The sequence below is a fragment of the Petaurus breviceps genome, unplaced genomic scaffold (assembly GCF_028583685.1).
Source record: "Petaurus breviceps papuanus isolate PSGF00001 unplaced genomic scaffold, PetGlider_PUasm1.0 139, whole genome shotgun sequence".
NCBI lineage: Eukaryota > Metazoa > Chordata > Mammalia > Diprotodontia > Petauridae > Petaurus > Petaurus breviceps.
Window position 1 is genome coordinate 12,944,945 of NW_027185697.1, and position 15,296 is coordinate 12,960,240.

General features: G+C 40.7%; 1 protein-coding gene across 1 annotated transcript in view; it reads left to right on the forward strand.

The window, feature by feature from the left end:
• The window catches only part of ALMS1 (ALMS1 centrosome and basal body associated protein), a 146,315-nt gene that overhangs the window by 4,891 nt on the left and 126,128 nt on the right, over positions 1-15,296 (forward strand). The gene's annotated exons all lie outside the window — the stretch shown is intronic.

A 15,296-nucleotide genomic window follows, 5' to 3' on the forward strand; every position in this document is an offset into this window, starting at 1 on the left:
TTCATTGCCCCGTCTGTTGGAGTTCACCTGGTGTTAGAGAAAGCTCCCTGAAGGAGGAAGAGTTTACCAGCTGATGACTAGCGATCCCTCACCTCCAGGCGGCCAGCCTCTGGGAAGGGTGCTAGGAAGCAACCCAGGACATAATGGAGATAGACAAGAAGATGATTTAGAGGGTGGAACCAAGTTGAAACTTGAGGAGAGCCTGGGATCCCCTAACACTTAAACTGTTATTGGTCAGATATTGGTCAGAAAACTGGTAGGTTGGACAGAGGAAATTCCATCTGCAAGGAGGGTAGTCAGAATTCTCACAGACAGCTCTTTGAAGAGATTTGGGGCAGACACAGTGAAGGGTTTTATCAGACAGTGGCCTGCATGAGAGGACTTGAGGTTTACCCCTTGTCCCAGATTCTTGGGGATTTTGACCTTTTCTTTTGTCTCTCAGTTCACCAACCTGGGAAGAGAGCCCAGGACCCAGGGTTTTCCCTAGCAGTAAAGATTTTCTGGAGCTTATTTTGTCCTAGAGAAGGTGACAGTTTAAGTTGGAACTATCCATAAAGGAAAAGATGAGAAACTCTCTCATCGGTGCCTGAAAACCCACTTTAAAAAAACAAAAATTGCCACAAACTGAGGAGCTGGGCATCAGTTCTAGAAAGTGATAGGGGATCTTAATAACAAATGCAATAAGACATAGGTCATCTTGACATTCCCCTTCCCATTTTCTAAATCTGAAAGGGACTTAACAGGTCTTGCAGCTTAAACTCTTGAAGCATAAGGAGGTGGTCACACGGGATTTGAACTCAGGGTCTTTGACTTTTCATCCTGTTCTCTGTTTTGATCCAAGCTCCTCTGGTAAGGAAATTGAGGCCTTGAGAGCAAAAGTGATGCCACCCATATCACATGACTAGTTAGTGCTGGTGCCATGACGAAAACCCTGGGAAGCTGAACATGACACAGTGGAAGGAATATAATACTGTTGGCTCTGGAATTGGAGGACGTGGGTTCGGATTCCATTCCTGCCCCTCCCTGCCTGTGTGCTCACGAGCCTTGGACCCCTCCTCTGTAACCAGTCTTTCTCTCTGTGTATTAGTCATTCTGATACACAGCTCTGATCATGTCACAGCTTTCCAGTGGTTCCCTGTTGCTGATCAAATATGATTCAGACTCAGCTACAGCTCCAAGCTCAATCAGTCATGCGTTTATTGGCATCTACTGTATTCCAGGTGTGTCAGAACACTGTGAATACAAAGAAAAATGAAACAAGAAACTTACATAGTGGAGAAGACTTTGTGTACATTGCTAAGTCTTTTCAGATTTCATACAAGATAGCTAGGGCAATGAGAACCCTTAAGGGGGGGGGATTGGGAGCAGCCTCACATTGGAGCTGGTGCTCACACTGGTTCTTGACAGAAACTTGGGTTTCTCCTGGTAGAGCCAGTCTGACTCTGGCCTCCCTTTACAGCCTTACCTCAAATTCTCACTCAGAACTTTATGCTGCAATCAAATTGAACTCTTGGGGCCTTTCTCTTTGGTTATGATATTTCCAAGGGGCTAAGGTCCATTTCAAATGTTAGTTCTAGAAATTCTCTTCCTTGATCCTTTTACTTGATGGTAATCTGTCTCTATTTCCTTTAGATTCTCAAAGCTCTTGTTCTGTGTCAGTGTGGTGCACTCATGCCATTTTGTATGATAATTGTGTTTTATATGCCCTACTAGAGTGGTGAGCTTTTTGAGAGCCGGCTTCTAGAGTAGTGTGTGCGGTAGAGAATGTTCGTGTTTGTTGGTTTGAATTTTACAGACAGTTCCTTATTTTATCTGATTTTTAAAAAATACTGTGTTGAACCTGCACATCCACTGCAAGAGTTTGTCCATGAAATCTTTTTAGGTCTTGTGATTCCTAGCAGTAGAGTATGTCATGTGGAGTTTCTCATAAAACATTTTCATCTGGTTAGTTTATATTTCTAAAAAAATGTCACAGGAAATACATGTTCAGAAAAGGAAGTGGGCCGGCCATATGGGGAAGGACGAGAAAGCTTGGGTGCCACATTGATATCTAGGGAATTCTGAAAGGCCCAGGGCTGCCCTTGTGGGACATGAGGGACAAGAATCTGGCGTGATGAGAAGTTGTTGATGGTTCCTGTGGGAGGTGTTCTGAGAGATCATGGAGGCCTTAAGGCACATCGCCAGGGTCTGCATCAACAGGCAAGAAGTGTTTTTGGTCCTTAATGACATTCATCTAGTTTGTGAAACATTTTTCTTACCACAGCCCTGTGAGGCACACAACATATGGAGTATTATTCCCATTTTACCAGGAGGGATCCGAGACTGATAGAGATTAAAGAGATTATAGGTTGTCAGACCTGGGATTTGAAACTAAATTCTAAAATTCTAATTCCAGTGTTCTTTTTGCTATGTTGGCTTACCTAACTAGACCCTAGTTTGATAGGATTCAAGAAAATATATACCTTTATATAACCAGTAGGCTTCCACTAAATACTAATATTTGGGGAACACAATTGTGGTTCGTTTTCAGAGGTCTTGGAGTAAATTATAATTTTATTTTATCTGTGGAGTATCAATATTGTTTGCTTCCTTACCAAGAGGTGTTTGTTTTGTTAAAAAAAAAAATATCGTAATCCTTGAATGATATGGACTATACATAACAGCAGGAAAATCAGAATGTCAAATGAGGTTATATTTGTAGAATGCTCAGTGCTTGGCACATAGTAGACATTTAATAAATGCTTCTTCCTTTCCCCCTGAAATTGAAATATGACTGAATTAAATGAGGTAGTCTACAGCTTAAGCTAGAGGTCTTCTATGAATCAAGCTGGCATTGATTTGAATTGGACAGAACAAGATACCCATTCAGTACTGCATTGATATCTTTTTGCCTTTTTCTTTGAAAATTTTAGGCAAGGCTTTTAATTATGCTCAATCTCCTTTAATTAGCTGAGCCATGTGTAACACTTTTCATCCCAGGATTACCAAGTGATTTACAAAAACATCCTGACTTCTTTGGCAGTTGGCACAGAATAAGTTGGCTAAGTCCCAAACCACAAATGGTTTTATACATTAATATCTACAATGCTGACAGAGTCAGAAGCAAACAGGTAGTGGCAGTCGGGTGACATGTGTCCCTTTAAGATGTTAAGAAAGGTTCTATTCCAGCATGGCTTTCAAGTGGTCTTAAAGAGCCCCCAGATCTGTATTTCAGTGCCATTAAATAATGTCTGGCTAAGATGTGTTGAACTTATAGTATTTGTGTTTAGCTGAAAGCCTGTGATGTTTTCTGATGAACCTTCCTTGAATTTTTAACCTCCAGATTGATTTACTATAGAATTGTAGTTCTATGTAGTTTCTACTTGTAAGCCCTAGGCGTAGGCTCCATCTGGTTTGGGGATTTTATCATAAAGAGCACATTTTACTCATATAGCACACCATGTACCAGCTGCTTACTTGCTTTTGAATGTAATTCTAGGTGTTGACAATAATCTCTGAAGCCCTTTGTGGTTTGGGACTCCAGTTACCTTAGAGATCTGATGCCTGGCAAAGATCAGATAACAATCCTGGCAATGGAGAGGGAAGAGGAATAGAGAGAAGAGAAAACAGTCTTTAGGGAGGGTTAGGAAGCATAAAAGGACAGAAACAAAAAAAGCTAGATCTTCTGTGCACGTTTGTGGGTTTTTCTAAAATGAGTAAGTTAAAAGTAATTCAGAATTGGGCTATTAGCCTGAGGAAACTGATGTCCTTCTGGATATTGTGTGAGTGAAACTAAACTTCTCCTTGAGAAGGAAAAAAAAAAAGAAATGAAAGGCTATTAATTAACATTATTGTTTACTTATATTGAGTAAATTGATTTTGATTATGTTTTCTTTTAGGAATTTTTTTCCGTGAAGTCTTTTGATTTATCGTTTTAAATTTTGTCCTCAGAAATGTCATCGCATGTGCTTTCTTTGGGAGTGCCTTTGTTGGTCTTGCTTGATCCAGTGTGATAGATACTTGGGTCTGGGAAGATGTGACTTGACCTGTAGAGGATGAATACTTACAGCCTTCAGTGTGGCAGATTAAGATTACTTTGCTGCCTTCTTTATCAGTGAAGTAACAGAAGCAGGTTTTTCATATAGCAAATGGGTTCAGTGTGACAAGGAAAAGCCCTGTCACTTCTGCCTAGCAGTGGTTTCCTTGGTAGGCATTACAGGAAACTGATGTGCTATTGCCTACATAACTGAAATCTTGAAAGACTGGATTTTTCTCTTTAATTTGTCTAACTCAGTAGCACAGAAGTGCTTTTGAGATCGTTATTCCAGTTTAGAAATTTCTAGGTTGTGTTCATAATTACATGACTTACTCTGTGCTAGGATCCAGTGACAAGTTCTAGCAATTCATCTTTTTATCTTTTGTTTTATGAAAAACAGAGCCATTTTTATAATGTTTCTAGGGGATAGACCTGCCCGATCACAGTGTTAGTGTTAGAAGGCTCATCTAGTTTAATCCCTTCCTTTTACAGATGAAAAGCCTGAAACCAAGAGGAGAGAAGTAACCAGGCTAGTGTGGTTCATTCATTCTCTCATTCTACTTTCATTTGTTAATACTTATAAAAAATAAAAACAAAAATATAAATACAATGAATAAAGATAATAAATACATGAAAACATAGGTAACAATATATTTTAAAATAAAGTCAATGTGTAGCCCACTGGGATCCTTCTGTATGGTTTTGTGGCCCTGTTTCTGTTTGAGTTTGGACAACCCAGTTCTAGGAGATAGGTGATGGTTACCTAATAGTTAGCAACTGTCAGGGTCATTCCATTAAGGCGGGTGCTCATTTAGCAAGTTCTTTGGGACCCATATTCTTTAATTTGTAATGAAATCAAACTTTTGTCATGTTGGATATTCAGTGTAGCTTGGATGAACTATTTTCCTAAGTCTAGTCTGGGTTGTGACCCATAGGTTTTCAATGCAGTTTAATTCAGGTGAGTTTCCAGGCCGTGTTTTCTTCTAGTCACATTGTAGACGGTGTGAGCTCTTCAGAGAAGGGACCGAATTTTTGCCGTTGTAAGTGTTTAAAATGCTTGTTGAGTGAATGTTTACCTAGATCGCTCACATACATTTCTTAACCATTTGTGACTTGTGGTATGGTACAAGGGGGAATTTCTGTAATTTAGTAACAGTTCTGCTTCTCATATCAATATGTTTATCAGAGTTCATCATTCCTTCAGTGCGGACAAGATTTCTCTGCCCACTGGAAGTAAAAAATTCTAGAACATTCTTTCGAGTGGATGTTTTATAGTTTGAGGAAGGTGGCCAAATCTTATTAGGTTCACTTTAAATGAAAAGGTGACGTTTTTAAGTAAGTTACCTTTTCCCAGGATTTAGTGCTCCAGTCTTTTTGTCTTGTGCTTGATAAGCATGCATTTTCCATGGTAGCAGTTAGCAGCTGGTCTTCTTAACCTTCTTCCAGCTTTAAAAAGCTTCTGCCTTATTGTGGGGGAAGTCAGTAATCAGACCTCTATTTTCTAGGTCCCTTTGAAAGGCATTGCTTGTTTTCTAAGGAGTAACTAGTTTGTTTTGCTGCAATAATTTGTCAGTTATTGGCTTTTTTTTTTTTTTTTTGACAACACTTTGCTTTGCCCTTAAGTGTGATTGATCCTATTTCATTGTGGTTTTGAATGATTCTAGAATGTTAGATTTCCCCACATCAACAACCATTTGCAGTATCTCTATCACTTAATGGGAATTTGAAGATCTTCCCTCTCCCTTAATAGACCTGGGGGGAGTTTGAAGACCCCCCCTGCTTTGAAAGTAAACTCTGCCCCCTAATAAGCTGAATGGAGCCTGTGGTGGGAGGAATTTGCTGAAGGGAAGCTGAGCCCACAGGAAGCCAGTCAGATCTAGCTAGGTGGTGGGGGAGAGAGGAGCTCAGGCAAGGAGATAGAGAGGTTTGTGAGTAAATATTGACCTTATATTGGTTTGTGGGAAGGCTGAAGGATGCTGTGGCTCTCAGGGTTATTATGGCTTCTGAATATCTTTGGTACTATGATGGAATTGGCTTACTGGTTTTGGGATTCTGTTTTCTGATGTCTAAATAGATGCTTCAGTTCTATCTTCTATCTGGAGAGTCTGGCATATTTTGCTATTGAATGTCATGCAATACTTATAGTCATGATCTTTATCGTGATTGTGGGCACTGTAAATATCGCATTGGTGCCACACTGAAGCGTACGTACTCTTTGAAAGCTGTAGTGTTTGTATGATTCCTTGGAGTAATATTCATCCATAAAACCCACAGAAGTGAAAACACAATAGAAGAGAGCGATGAAATGTATACATGGGACGAAATCGATCACTTATCTGACGGGGGCTAGGGAAAGGTGGGGAATCCAGCTCAGTCTGATTTCATCTGCTCAAAGTTGTATGTTCGGGGTCAGCCTTATTATGGCTGCAGAAGCACAAATACATAACCATTGCTGTCACAAAATGAAACCAGGCAGTTTGAAAATGGTAATAATGAGGAATAAATCATTTTTACAGGTGCAGTTTGGGGGTGTTTATGTTAAAACTGTGAGGGTTTTAGTAGACTGCCAAGTTGGTATGAACTAGAAGTACAACATGGGACCCCAGTGCTAATGTTTGCGGAGGCTTCATTAGAAAAACCCTGGCCCCTGGAGTGTGGGAGGTGAACTGCCCCTACAGTACCAGGCTCATTGTTGGGGGGTGGGAGGAGAGGATTTTAGTAAAGTTCAGAGCATGACCAGGATAGCAAAGGGCTTGGAGACCTTGTGGAAGGACTCAGACTGAGGAGGGGGAGGAGGAACAAAAGGAATAGGAAGGAGACTTGCTCTTCTGGGTCCCAGTAGTTTTGACATGAGACAAAATGTAATGCTTATGATAGCCCTTTGGAAAGGTTTTGGCATGCCGGGGGAAGCAGGTGCTGTCTTCACCAGAGGTCTTCCAATCCTCTGTATGACCTCTTGTTAGCACTGTTCGGGGGGCACGGGAGAGTGGGGGGGTGGGAGGTGGTACCTTGCACTTCTGATTCCAAGAGACAAGGCTATCAGAAGCTGGTGGGGAGCTTTGGAGAAAGCATTTTCACTAGGGTTTTTCCCTTTGGAGGTCAGTTTGTGAAGGGCTGAAAAGTAAATGGTCATTGAGAAAGTGAAGGCCTAAGGACTGACTCTTCTAAGAGATTAGCAGTGAATATTTGTTTTTTCCCTAGCCTTACTCCTTAATGCCCACCCCACACTCTCAATTCCCTAGTAAAAAATAAGCATAGTAAACAAAACAAGCTGTGCATCTGACCAAATCTGACAATGCATGTCTTATTTTAGACATTTAGCTAGCCGCCTTCACCATTTGATGTAGTTGGTTACAGCATTGTTCATAGTTCCCAAGCTTTTTGGAGCTGCTTTTCATAACTTTGTAGTCGTTGTATACTTTTTTTCTCCCAGTTTTGCTCACTTCATTCTGTATCAGTTCATACAAGTCTTTCCAGCTTTCTTTCAGTATGTCTTTTCATCTTTTTTTTTTTTTTGGAGGGGGGAAGGCAGGGCAGTTGGGGTTAAGTGACTTGCCCAAGGTCACACAGCTAGTAAGTATTGAGTGTCTGAGGCTGGATTTGAACTCAGGTCCTCCTGACTCCAGGGCCAGTGCTCTATTCACTGTGCCGCCTAGCCACCCCTTTTCATCATTTTTACCGCAAATATTCCATTATGTTCATCTGCTGTAATTTGTTCAGCCATTTCCTAGTTGGAGGGCATCTCTTGAGTTTCCTGTTCTTTGCTATGAGTGTTTTTGTAAGGGTCCATTTCCTTTGTCTTTGACTGCCTTTGGAGTAAGTATATGCCCAGTATTATTATCACTGGGTCAGAGGGTATGCACAGCTTAGCCACTTTTAGGGTGTGGGTCCAAACTGCTTTCTAGCATGGCCTAACCGATTCACAGTTATAACATAATATTATATCTGTTTTCCCATGTCCCCTCAAATAGTTGTCGTTTTCTTTTTTCATTATCTTTACCAATTTTATGGATGTGAGGGGAAACCTCAGTGTTGTTTTCATTTATGTTTCCATTTTTTAAAACAATGATTTGGAACATTTAAAAATGTAGTTGTTGATAACTTGATTTTCTTATATTGAAAACTTCATATTCTTGAATTTCTTAACTCTTGGGGAATTGTCCTTGTTCTTATCCATTTGCTTGTTTTTTATGTATCTTGATTATTGAGCCGTTATCAGAGAAACTTGCTACTGAGATTTTTCCCCCAGTTAAAACAGTTTCTCTTCTAAAATTTAACTTCACTGATTTTATTTGGGAACAGTTTTTATATTTTGTGTAATCAAAATTGTCTGGTTTATCTGCCTTGTTTGTTCAAGAATGTTTCCCTTACCCATAGTTCAGAAGGATCCATGAGGTTAAAATCTACATCACTGTAACATGAGACTTAGGATCTTATGTACAGAGCTCTGTACCTATGTTTATTTTACACAAAATACCTCACATTCTTGCTCTAGAGATCAAGAAAAAAATTTATTTTTTTAATTTTTTATTTTGGTGTCTATTAAGAGGGATGTTCTGAGCTGTCTGGCCTAACCTCTTGATTTCAGATGAGGTCCAGTGCATATCAGAGGGAGTGTGGGAACCTTGCCTCCGACCAGCTGCCCTGGGCTTTTCCCTTGGTAGTATGGAGCAGATGAGACAGAAGTATTCCAGAAGATCAAAGTTGAATCTGAAGTCCTTGGATAAATAATTAAGCATTACTGTTTGCCAGTCACTATGTAGAGCATCCAGTAAGACAACTCTTACCCTCAGCATATAAAGAGAAGCTAGAACTGGGAGAATAGGCTGGTGCTGAGACTGCAAGGAAGTGATGAGGAGACCTGGTTCTGGGCCAGATAAACAAAAAGCCTGGCTCTTTGTGATCAAGAGGCAGGGTCTCAAGATTTAGGTATTGGGACAGTGGTTAGGGGAAAGGGATGATGGCTGGAGTATTAGGAGGAAGAGAAGATGGTTGGGAAGTTCTATTTTTTGAAATTCATGTATTAATAAGTCTCTACTGCCAAATTTTATTTAACATTACATTTTCTTTGAGCTGTGTGATTAAAGTTAATTTTCTTCCCACAGCTATTGATTGCTTATTCCCAGAAAAGCTTAGAAAAAAAATTGGTTGGTATCATGCTGGCTCATTAATATCATACCATGAGGTTTCTCCAAATTTCTTCCTGTACTAGACCTTGTTTTAGTGAGTTGCCTCCTCAAGATTTCAGTGAAATGTCATTTGGGGTACTCATTTGGTCAGTCTTTCTTTGGTGGGCTTAAAAAGACCAACTATCAGAATGTGGGCTATATTGTCCTGCTTCTGGGAGCTTTACAAGGCCAAAATCAGTGGGGAAAACAGAATTTTCTTCTTTCTTTCCTCTCCCACTAAAATCTCTTAAAAAAATGCTTTTGAAGAAAGATGGGTGTTTTTCTTGGTACTCTGTATTTGCGAAATGCCTCTTTTAAAGAACTGGTTGACTTAGGTATCACTGTGTACATTGAATGACTTAAGAATGGTCTGTTAAATTTGATTTTCCTTTCACAGTTGATCATCATTATAACATCGCTATTACTGTGCACAGTAATCTCCTGGTTCTTTTCACTTCAGTGTGCATCAGTTTATAGTTCACAAAAGTCCTCCCAGGTTTTCCTGAAACCTTCCTAACCCCTCCCCCCCACCTCCTGGCTTAAAGTACAGTAGTATTCCATTACAGTCATATGCTGTAACTTGTTCAGCCATTTCCCAGCTAATGAGCAGCCCCTTGATGTTAAATTCTTTGTCACCACAAGAACTATTGTAAGTATTTTTGTACATATGTCCTTTTCCTTTTTCTTTGATCTCTGTGAGTTACAGTTCTAGTAGTAGCCTTGCTGGGTTTGATAGCCCTTTGGGTATAGTTCCAAACTGTTCTCCAGAATGGTTGGACCAGTTCACAACTCCACTGACAGTTTATTAGCGTACCTATTTCCCCTCCGCTTCATTAGCATCTGTCATTCCTCATAGGTGTGAGGTGGTACCTCAGAGTTGTTTTAGTTTACATTAATCTAATTATTTAGTGATGTAGAACATTTTTTCATATGACTATAGATATCTTTGATTTCTCCTGAAAAACTGCATGTTTATATCCTTTAGCCATTTTTCAATTGGGGAATGACCCTTTTTTTTTTATGAATTTGACTCAGTTCCCTGTATATTTGAGAAATGAGACCTTTATCAGAGAAACTTGCCATTAAATGTTTTTGATATTACTTTATTGTCTGTGGTACCTTTTAGCAAAATGTAGTTTTACTGATTATCCTTCTCTCTTTATTTTATTCTTTAAAGCAATTGGGGTTAAGTAACTTGCTCAAGGTTACACCACCAGCTATTTTGTGTGGGTGCCAAATATCTGAGGCCGGAACCAATTCCGGGTCTTCCAGCGCTGGGGCTGGCGCTCTTACTCACTGCCATATGGCCTTCCCTTCTCTCTCTGTTTATCCTGTCCTTCCTCATAAGTCTTTCTTCTGACCATGCCTTCCCCCTCTACCCTCCCTTTTATCATTTTCTCTATTCCCTATTTCTTTCTCCTATTCCCCTTCTATTTCCTTACTGGATAAGATAAGAGTTCTGTACCCAACTGAGTGTGTGTGTGTGTGTGTGTGTGTGTGTGTGTGTGTGTGTGGTGTGTGTGTATGCTTCCCTCTTTGAAGCAACTCCAATGTGAGTGAGGTTCAGGTACTGCCTATCATACCCCCACCTTCTTCTTGCCATTCCTCCCTTACCTCCATCCTACTTCCTCCCAGTATAAAAGCTTTTCCTTCCATGCCTCTTTTATGTGAGAAAATTTCCCCATTCTGCCTTTCCCTTTTCCCTTCTCCCAGTGCATCCTTTTTTCTCACCTCTTCATTTTTTTAAGATCATCCCAGCATAATCAATTTATATCCATTCCCTCTGTCCTTGTGTCCTAATTGCCCTAGTAATTATCAAGTTCTTAGGCATTACGTGTATCATCTTCCCATAAAGGAATGTAAACAGTTTAACTTTATTGAGACCCTTATGATTACTCCATGTTTACCTTTTTATGGTTCTCTTGAGTCTTGAGTTTGAATGTAAAATTTTCTATTCAGCTCTGGTTTTTGCACCAGGAGTACTTGAAAGTCCTCTATTTCATTTAAATATCCATTTTAATCCCTGGGTGGGTTGTTCTTGTTTGTAATCCTAGCTCCTTTGCCTTTCAGAATATCATATTCTAAGACGGGTGGGGAACCTGCAGCCTTGAGGCCATATGTGGCCTTCTAGATCCTTGGATGTGGTCTTTTGATAGAGTTCAAGTTTTACAGAACAAATCCTTTCATTAAAGGGATTTGTTCTATGAAGTTTGTATTCTGTCAGATGACTGCACTTGAGAACCTAGAGACTACAGGTTCCCCACCCCTGTCCTAAGTATTACTCTTTAACATGGAAGTTGCTAAATCTTGTGTGATCCTGGCTTAGTTCCATGATATTTGAATTGTTTTTTTCTGGTGACTTATAATATTTCCTAGTTTGTAATTATAATTTGACTACAATATTTCTGGGAGTTCTCATTTTAGGATCTTTTTGAGGAGTTTATTGGTAGATTCTTTCAGTTTCTGTTTTACCCTCTGGTCCTAAGATATCTGGGAAGTTTCCTTTATAATTTATTGAAATATAATGTCCAGATTCTTTTTCTGATCTTTGCTTTCATATAGGCCAATTCTTCAGTTATCCCTTCTCTGTCTATTTTTCAGGTCAGTTGTTTTTCTGATGGGATATTTCATATTTTTTTCATTCTTTTGACTTGGTTTTATTTTTTATTTTTTGATGTCTCATGGAGTCATTAACTTCCAGTTGCCCAATTATAATATTTAAGGAATGATTTCCTTCAGTCTCTCTTTCTATTTGATCTAGCCTGCTTTTTAAGAGGTTTTCTTTTTTTTTAAATTAAAAAAATTTTTTGGTCTTTGTTTACTTTTAGTTTACAAGATTCAGTTCCACAATTCCTTGAGTTTCAGATTTTCTCCCCCTCCCCCATGGTGGCATACAATCAAGTATAGGATCTACAAATACTTTCACATTAGACATTAGTCAGGTTTTAAAGAGGATTGTATCGGATGGAATGAACAGTGGGAAAGAGGAAACAAAACCAAACAAGAAAAAAAAAAAAGAGCAGGTAGTTTGCTTCAATCTGCATTCAAACTCTGTTCTTTCTAGTTCTTTCTCTGAATGTTAGACAGCTCTTTCCATCATGAGTCTTTTGGAGTTTACTTATAACCCTGCATTGCTGAGAAGAATCCAGTCTATCAAAGTTGTTCATCACATATACATTGTGTCTGTAATTGTGTACAAATTTCTCCTAGTTCTGCTCTAAGAGGTTCTTTTCTTCAGTGAATTTTTGTGCCACTTTAACCATTTGGCCAATTCTGTTATTTTAAGGTGTTATTTTCTTCAGTGTGTGTGTGTTTCTAGATATCTCTATATATGGGCGTGTGTATTTTTTTTTTGCCTCTTTACCAAGCTATTCTCTTTTCATAATTTTCTTGCATCACTCTTCATTTCTTTTCCCAACTTTTCCTCTACCACTCTCATCTCTCTCTCTTTTTTAATTTTTCCAGTAATTCTTCCTGGCCTTGGGTCCAATTAGCATTTTTCTTTGAATCTTTGCTTGTAGCTGTTTTCATGTGATTGTCGTCTTCTGAGTTTATGTCCTGGTGTTCCCTGTCACAATGGAGCCTTTAATGGTCAGATTCTTTCTTTGTTGCTTGATCGTTTTTCTAGTCTCTGTCTTGACTTTGAACTTTGCAGCGTAAAGTTGGGCTCTGCCCTCCTGAGGGGGGAAGGCTCTGTCCTAAGCTTCTGGCTCTTTTATGCTGCTGTTTTCAGAGCTAATTCTGGAGGTTTGCACCTTTTCAGTGCTTCCAGGGCAGTGTGTTCTCACTAATCTCCTGATCTGTACTGTGGTCTTCACCCAGCACAGGCCCCTGTTCCCTTGCAGCCACAAGTGCTAGCATCCTTCTTGGCCCTAGAACTGCCACCCAGAACTCTGTATGGATGATAGAATTACCAGTCATTGCCAGCTGCCTCTGCCGCCCGCAGAGGGTCCCTCGTGCTCTCTTTCTTCCTAGTTGTCCTGCCTTCTTACTCTCTCTGGGCTGAGAGTTCCTGAAATTGCTGCTGCTGCTGCTGCCCCGGCTGCTTCCAGTGCCCATCGCTGCTGCTGCTGCTGTCCCGGCTGCTTCCAGTGCCCATCGCTGCTGCTGCTGCTGTCCCGGCTGCTTCCAGTGCCCATCGCTGCTGCTGCTGCTGTCCCGGCTGCTTCCAGTGCCCATCGCTGCTGCTGCTGCTGTCCTGGCTGCTTCCAGTGCCCATCGCTGTTGCTTCTGCTGTACCTTGGGCCTTTGCCCACTGCAGTGTTACACATCTGTCCTTCAGGCCTCATAAGTTGTTGTAGGCAGAAAAATGTCTCCATCTGATCTTTCATTGGCTCTGTCGCTCCAGTACTTGATGAGACATTATTTTAAAGTTATTTGGAGGGGAATGTTGCTGGAGAGTCCAGCTGGGTTACTGTCTGTTCTCTACTGTCTTGGCTCTGCCCTAGTTGCCTCCTTGTTGGTCTCTTCCCTCCTGAGTCCATTTCCCACGTAGCTGCCAAATTGGAATGCTTCAAAGATAGATCGCTGCGCTCCTCAGAAATCTTTAGAGGCTCTCTGTTGCCCTGAGATAAAGAGAGAATTCTGAGGTTGGCATTTAAGGCCTCTGCCATCTGACTCTTGTCTCCCTTTGTTTCATGTCGCTGTAACAGCAAGCACCCTAGCATACCCAGGATGGCCTCTAGCACAGGTTCTTAGATCCTGTTGCTTTTCTAAAGGAAAGCAAGCCAAATAGGGTTAACGATCTTACTTTAATCAAATGTGTATATCATTTATTTCGTTCAGAGGAAAAAGTCAGCACCCTGTACTTCAGAAAATACAAACAAATTATAAGCAGACAAAAAATACAGAGAAAATAACACAATTCAACAGACCAGCAGATAGGGCTTCTAGCTGTTTGATCATTTCATACTTGCATACTGAGTTACCAGAGGGAGAAGCACCAACGTCTGGGTTTTCATAGCCAGGGGGCTCAATGGCTGCCCAGAGTCCTATCTGGCCAAATCACACAACTCTTCCCAAAGTGAGCCCCAAAGCAAAACCTCACCTCAAAGTGTCACACACACACACACACACACACACACACACACACACACACACACACACGCACACATACACACACACACATGCACACGCACCATTCTTCAGGGTCAGAGGACATTACAACCCTCAGGACCCATTGCCTAATTACAAAATGACAAAAGGTGTGGGCCTCCCTCCAATCAAGCCCCTCCTGTTGGGTTCCACTTGAGGCCCATTAAGGGACAGGGAGGAGTTTCATATTCCCTTACCCTTACACACTCCTCTTTCTACATTCTCTGTTTCAGTATAACGAACCTGCTAGCTGCTGCTTCCCATGCACCACACTGTCTCCCTGGTCTGCAGTGTGCTGTAGCCCTCTCCAGAAACCTCTCCCTGTGTCTGGGATGGTTTCCTTTCTCACTCCCCTCTGGGGACCTGCCCTGCCTCACCACAGATAGTGTCTGTCTGTCGCTCCCCCACTTTGGACTTGCTTGGCATCTCATTGGCATCTCTTGGACATGTATTTATTAACTTTTCTCCCCTCCCCCCATTCCCTCCAGCATAAGCTGGACCAGGCACATTTATTTAGTTTGTTGTCTTTTGTATCCCTAGCACCTTGCACAGTGTTTTACTTGCTTTACTCATAGGAACCAGGGACTGGACATTGAATTTCATTCCTACAGGGAATTTCCAGGTAAGGAAACTCCCTCGACTAATTCAGGTTGGAAATTTTCTTTGCACCTTTTTTAATGGGAGAGAGTTACTCAGAGCCCTGGGCCTTGAGAGGACAAATGACTTGCCTGGCATTATACAGCCAGTTGTGTGTTAGAGATGGGATTTGAATCCATGTTTTCTAGCTTGAGGTTAGCTCTCTATCCTTCCTGCCAAGCTGCCTCTCCCTGCTTTGTACATACAAGGTGCTTAATATATGTTTATCGACTTGAATTGAATTGGTTTCTTTTCCTTCAACAAAAATTTCAGTGCTTTCTACAAGATATCTACAGGATAGATATTTTGGAGGATATATTTCCTTGCCTGCTGAGGAGTTTTAAAGTCTATATAACGGAAAGGAAGAAGATTCCCTGCCTTAG